Here is a 5,507-nt window from a genome sequence, read left to right as displayed (position 1 = left end):
ACACATTTCATTACACCAAATACACAAAATAATGTTCTTTTTTAGCAGCATCATATGACCCCTTTAAGGTCAGTGTTCATGATTCAACAATAAGAAAGAGACTGGGCAAAAATGGCATCCATGGGAGAGTTCCAAGGCAAAAGCCATTGCTGACCAAAAAGAACACAAAGGCTCATCTCACATTCGCCAAAAAAATATCTTGATTATCCCCAAGACTTTTGGGCAAATATTCTGTGGACTGATACAACAAAAGTTGAACTTTTTGGAAGGTGTGTGTCCCGTTACATGTGGCGTAAAAACAACACAGCATTTCATAAAAAGAGCATCATACCAACAGTCAAACATGGTGGTGGTGGTGTGATGTCTGGGGCTGCTTTGCAGCTTCAGGATCTGGATGACTTGCCATAATTGATGGAACCATGAATTCTGCACTCTATCAGAAAATCCTGAAGGAGAATGTCCGGCCGTCAGTTTGTGACCTCAAGCTCAAGCACACTTGTTATTGGGTTATGCAGCAGGACAATGATCCCAAACACACCAGCAAGTCCACCTCTGAATGGCTCAAGAAAAACAAAATTAAGTTTTTGGGTGGCCGAATGTGGCTGAATTAAAACAAATCTGCAAAGAATAGTGGGCCAAAATTCCTCCACAGCGATGTGAAAGACTCATTGCCAGTTATCGCTAACGTTTGATTGCAGTTGTTGCTGCAAAGGGTGACACAACCAGTTATTAGATTTAGGGGCAATTAATTTTTCACGTAGTGCCAGGCAGGTTTTGACAGCTTTTTTCCCTTAATAAATGAAATCATTATTTCAAAACTGCATTTTGTATTTACTCGTAGAGTTTTTGCTACAAAATGATGTGAAAATTATCATGTTCACAGAAAACAATATATTGATTTAACTTTTGTAAGACATGATTTGTGTTAGAAAGGCATATGTGAGGGAGTGACATGAATATTTAGTGATTCACACCTGAGAGACAAAGGGCCTCCCATAATGGGCCATCAATATGAATGTGACTGAGGCAGGTAAGAAAGAATGTGAGGAGAGTAAATTTAATGTGTGTTTTTGATTATTTCTATTTTACTTACAACACAGTATAATAAAAATATATACAGTGAAGGTCAAGGACACATGTTTGAACATACTGATCTGAACACGGAGACTTGAACAGTAACACACCTTTGTGCCAAACATTTCTAGACTCTAATAACATTCTACATCTTGTGGTTTTATATGTTATAAAACATTAAACAAATTTCCTGGCGTTGTGGGACATTTAGACAATGAAATGACACATATTTCAAAATGTTTCACTTGATTTCATACATGTAGTCAGGAATTATAGTTTGGGAAAAGTCTAACTAGTAAAATGTGTACAAGTTATGTCTCAAAAACAACAGATGCAAGTAATCTTAGTCTACTCATCAGAGTGATATCCTCCACTGGATCTAGCGGCGCGACACATCGCGTTGTGTTCTTCTTCTTCAGAGGTAAATTCTGGGTTATTCCTCTCAGCGTGTCTTCTTCCAGAAACAAAGTAGCCAGGATGAACTTGTTTGTTTATGCAGAGGTGATGAGGGTGTTTACATGCGCACGCGTCTCACGTGGATGTTTAGAATTTGAAAAGCGCGATCGGCTCGTTGGCATAATCGCATAATGAGTTGAGACAGGAAAAACTGGACATTGCGTTGGTTTCATACGGATTACTTTATCAGAGAATATTTGTGACATTTCAAGCTTTCTATACATATATTTCTCATGTCTTTGAGGCAAGTATTCGTGTCTGTGAAGAGAGGTGACAGAGACGGCAGAGAACGCACCCTGTTTGTTTTCTTTATTTTACAAAAGCACAATGTTTTGTTGTTATTATGACTATACACAAATAAAAGTAGACCCTTTGCCGTTTCAAACGATACCTTATTCTTATCTGTACGATTAAAAATGACTGAGCATTTTTAGTTATTTTCGAGGTCATCAAGAAAATACGAGACAGACCACACACCGGTTCGACCCCAGGGGGATATATATATATATATATATATATATAACTGCATTTTTAAGACTGTCTTTGGTATTCTGCAGACACAGTGCTCAACAATGGTGTTGACTGATGAATTTGCACATTGTTTGCCTTTACGCATATCAAAAACACTAGACAGACATGTAAACAACATTAAAAACTAGATTTTCACCACAGGGGGTCTTTAACAGGCACGTCAAACAAGTATATACTTACATCTAGGGCTGTGCAGATGGAGCGGCATTTACTACACAGAGCCGTAGTTCACTGACAAGCTACACAAAATCGCGTTCAAAATCGGCAATAAATCGCCTGCGATTTTGTGTAGCTTGTCAGTATATATATATATATATATATTACTTGAAATAAATTAAGTAATTTTTGAAATATTTAAAATAACATTAAAATTTGTTAAGTTTAAGTTGAACAATAATAAACAATACAGACATTTAACAACAAATAAAAATAATACAAATGACCAAAAATAAATAAATAAATCAAAATTCTTTATAAATATTTGTGTGTGGCTTTTAGTAAGTTTATTAAGTTTTTAGTTTCTTTAGCTTTAATTTAGTTATTAATATTTAGTTTTATTTTAGTTATATATAATAAAAAAAAAATACAAAAACAAAAATAGGCGTATTATCTTTAACTACAAGCAAAACTACAACCACTAACTGAAAAATGCAATACTTCCCACTTTCATTTAGTTAAAATTGCAATACTAAAAGGGTTCAAAATGTGCCCAAAGTCCAGTGTGCATCCATTTGTGTGGAATAAAGTGTTTCTAAGCTTAGACTGTGAGTGTGAGCTCAGTAGGGTGCACTGAAGTGCCTGACAGTTTCTTCAGGTTCCAGAAGGATAGGAACAGGATTACTGTCAAAGCGTTTCTGTGGAGGGACGCTGAGCATCAGCCGGGGCAGGCTGGAAGTGAATGGACCCTCGGGGGGGGATCTCTCATCTCGGAGCATAAAGCTTTTCTGAGGCCAGCAGGTGTGAGATCGGGCCGTAAGGTTGCCTGGCCATCCATTCATTTGTCACACCTGTGATGGTGTCTAATGAAGTACAGCCTCAATGTATATCTGTCATGGGACTACCAGTGAAGCATCTCCATCAACAAAACAACAAAGTACATTTTACTATGTGCACTACTGTATATACACTTTGCAAAAACTCCTGTTCTTATTTTGCAGTTAAACTGCCTCAAATCCTTTAAACAAATGAAATGTGCATTAGAAACAACGTAGCATACAATATGAAGACTTTAAAATACCATTAAATCTGCCATTGCAAGAAGACAAAACACTTACATTCAAGATACAAGCTGTTCAAACACATATTAATATGTTTTGATTTTCAGTGTTGCATTTCAAGTGCATTTATCTTGACTTTATATTTTAATTTTTTTATATTTTTACCGGTAAAGAAAGCCAATAAAAAAAAAACTAAAAAAAACTTACAATTCATTTGGAACAAGTTCTAAATCCCATTTATTTCATATTTTCAGGATGCATGATTACACATGCATATTTTAAACATTACATTATATACACTGTAAAAAGAATGTACTGGTAATTTTCTGCCAAGAAAATTCTGCCATTTATTAATTTCCGAGCAATTATTTTATCCAAACATGAATTTATTAATTTGCAAGTTATGCACAATTCAAGTTACAGGCAAAAAAATGATGATGATTAATTCATCATATTTATTAATTTATCTAATGTCAGCATACTTTAAACACTTAAGTGGTTATTATATTATATACACTTATATCTCAGTGATATATATATATATATATATATATATACTGTATATAATTTCATACAAACAAATACATAAATATAGATTTATTTATGAATTTAAATATATATTAATTTTTATATAAATCTATACATTTATAACAATATATATAATTTTTTTGTCGGCCATACTGTACAGTACATTATAAAGTTGACATATCCTGTGGTATGACAAGTTATACTCCATTTAAAACTACTTCACAGTTTTGCTAACCATTTTATAATCATTATGAATGCAGTTTAATGACCTCATATTAATTTAGAAACTACACGAAATAATTGCGCTTTAAAAATTCATTTATCACACTTCAGATATATATATATATATATATACTGTATATAATTTCATACAAACAAATACATAAATATAGATTTATTTATGAATTTAAATATATATGAATTTTTATATAAATCTATACATTTATAACAATATATATAATTTTTTTGTCGGCCATACTGTACAGTACATTATAAAGTTGACATATCCTGTGGTATGACAAGTTATACTCCATTTAAAACTACTTCACAGTTTTGCTAACCATTTTATAATCATTATGAATGCAGTTTAATGACCTCATATTAATTTAGAAACTACACGAAATAATTGCGCTTTAAAAATTCATTTATCACACTTCAGGACTATTTAAATGAGCTAGTGAAGGCTAAAAGGCTAAAGAAAAATGGAGAGCAGTTAGAGTAACTAAAGTATTCACATCAATTTAAACCTGAAGTACTTACAATCTTTTATTTATTTATGCATGTGCTATTTTACTATGAATGGTTCTTTATCTATACGAGATTTCATCTAATTTCCATGAATTAAAAAGATATAAAGCGCAAACAAAAGAACCACGAGGGCATATTAAACAACACAAACCATGTAATAATGCGAAGCCTCAACTGCACAAACGACCCAGGAAATCAAGCAGCAGAGTTTGATTTTAATGGTGTTAGAAACAGCAGCACGGAGCATGTGAGGTCATGCTTTATGCACCGATCTCCGCTCTAATGCTCTGTGTTGTTGCTCTCATTATCTGAATGAACTCAGCAATTATATAAAATATTCCAGAGCTATTTGGCTGTATTATCTATATGAGCTCATTAAACTCAAAATGGAGTTTAGGGGTGGGGGGGGGAAGCATTGCTTTTATTTGTTTTGGAATAGCAATCAACTGCATTTAACAGTTTGCCTGTGCCCAAGCAAAAAGCAGAAATGAAATCTAAACACTGTTTCATGGCAACAACATAGCCAGTAGTGTGACCCTGGGACAGAAGCCGCCCGATGCGCTCATGCTGGGTGGCAGAACAGTTGGCGTGAGAGAGGACTTACTGAAGAGCGTAAATGATTTCGTGGCTCAGCGCATGAATACGTACCATGAATGTACCATAAGACAGATGGAGGGCCACAAACAAGGCGGGTTAGAGATTGAAGGAGGGCAAGAAAGATGGAACTAGACTTTGTAAGCTATATTTTTCATCAAAGATGGACTTAAAACATGGCATATGGACAAATTTGTCTCAGTAATGCAATGTTCAGTGGTGTGTCCAGGCCACAGAATATATACAGTATATGCTAGGTCATAAAGTTGCAGTCTTCATTTTATATATCAATATAATATAATTAATTAAAATTCAATCATTAATATATAATTAAAATAAAAATTTATTTATATAATAAAA

At 33.8% G+C, this 5,507-nt stretch overlaps 1 protein-coding gene across 7 annotated transcripts in view; it reads right to left on the bottom strand.

Moving 5' to 3' along the window:
- The window catches only part of LOC107667613 (kelch-like protein 29), a 298,485-nt gene that overhangs the window by 20,112 nt on the left and 272,866 nt on the right, over nt 1-5,507 (bottom strand). The gene's annotated exons all lie outside the window — the stretch shown is intronic.

Source organism: Sinocyclocheilus anshuiensis, unplaced genomic scaffold, assembly GCF_001515605.1.
Source record: "Sinocyclocheilus anshuiensis isolate Anshui unplaced genomic scaffold, SAMN03320099.WGS_v1.1 scaffold1189, whole genome shotgun sequence".
NCBI classification, from domain to species: domain Eukaryota; kingdom Metazoa; phylum Chordata; class Actinopteri; order Cypriniformes; family Cyprinidae; genus Sinocyclocheilus; species Sinocyclocheilus anshuiensis.
Note: the sequence above shows the minus strand (reverse complement) of the source record. Positions and strands in the feature narration are given on the sequence as shown.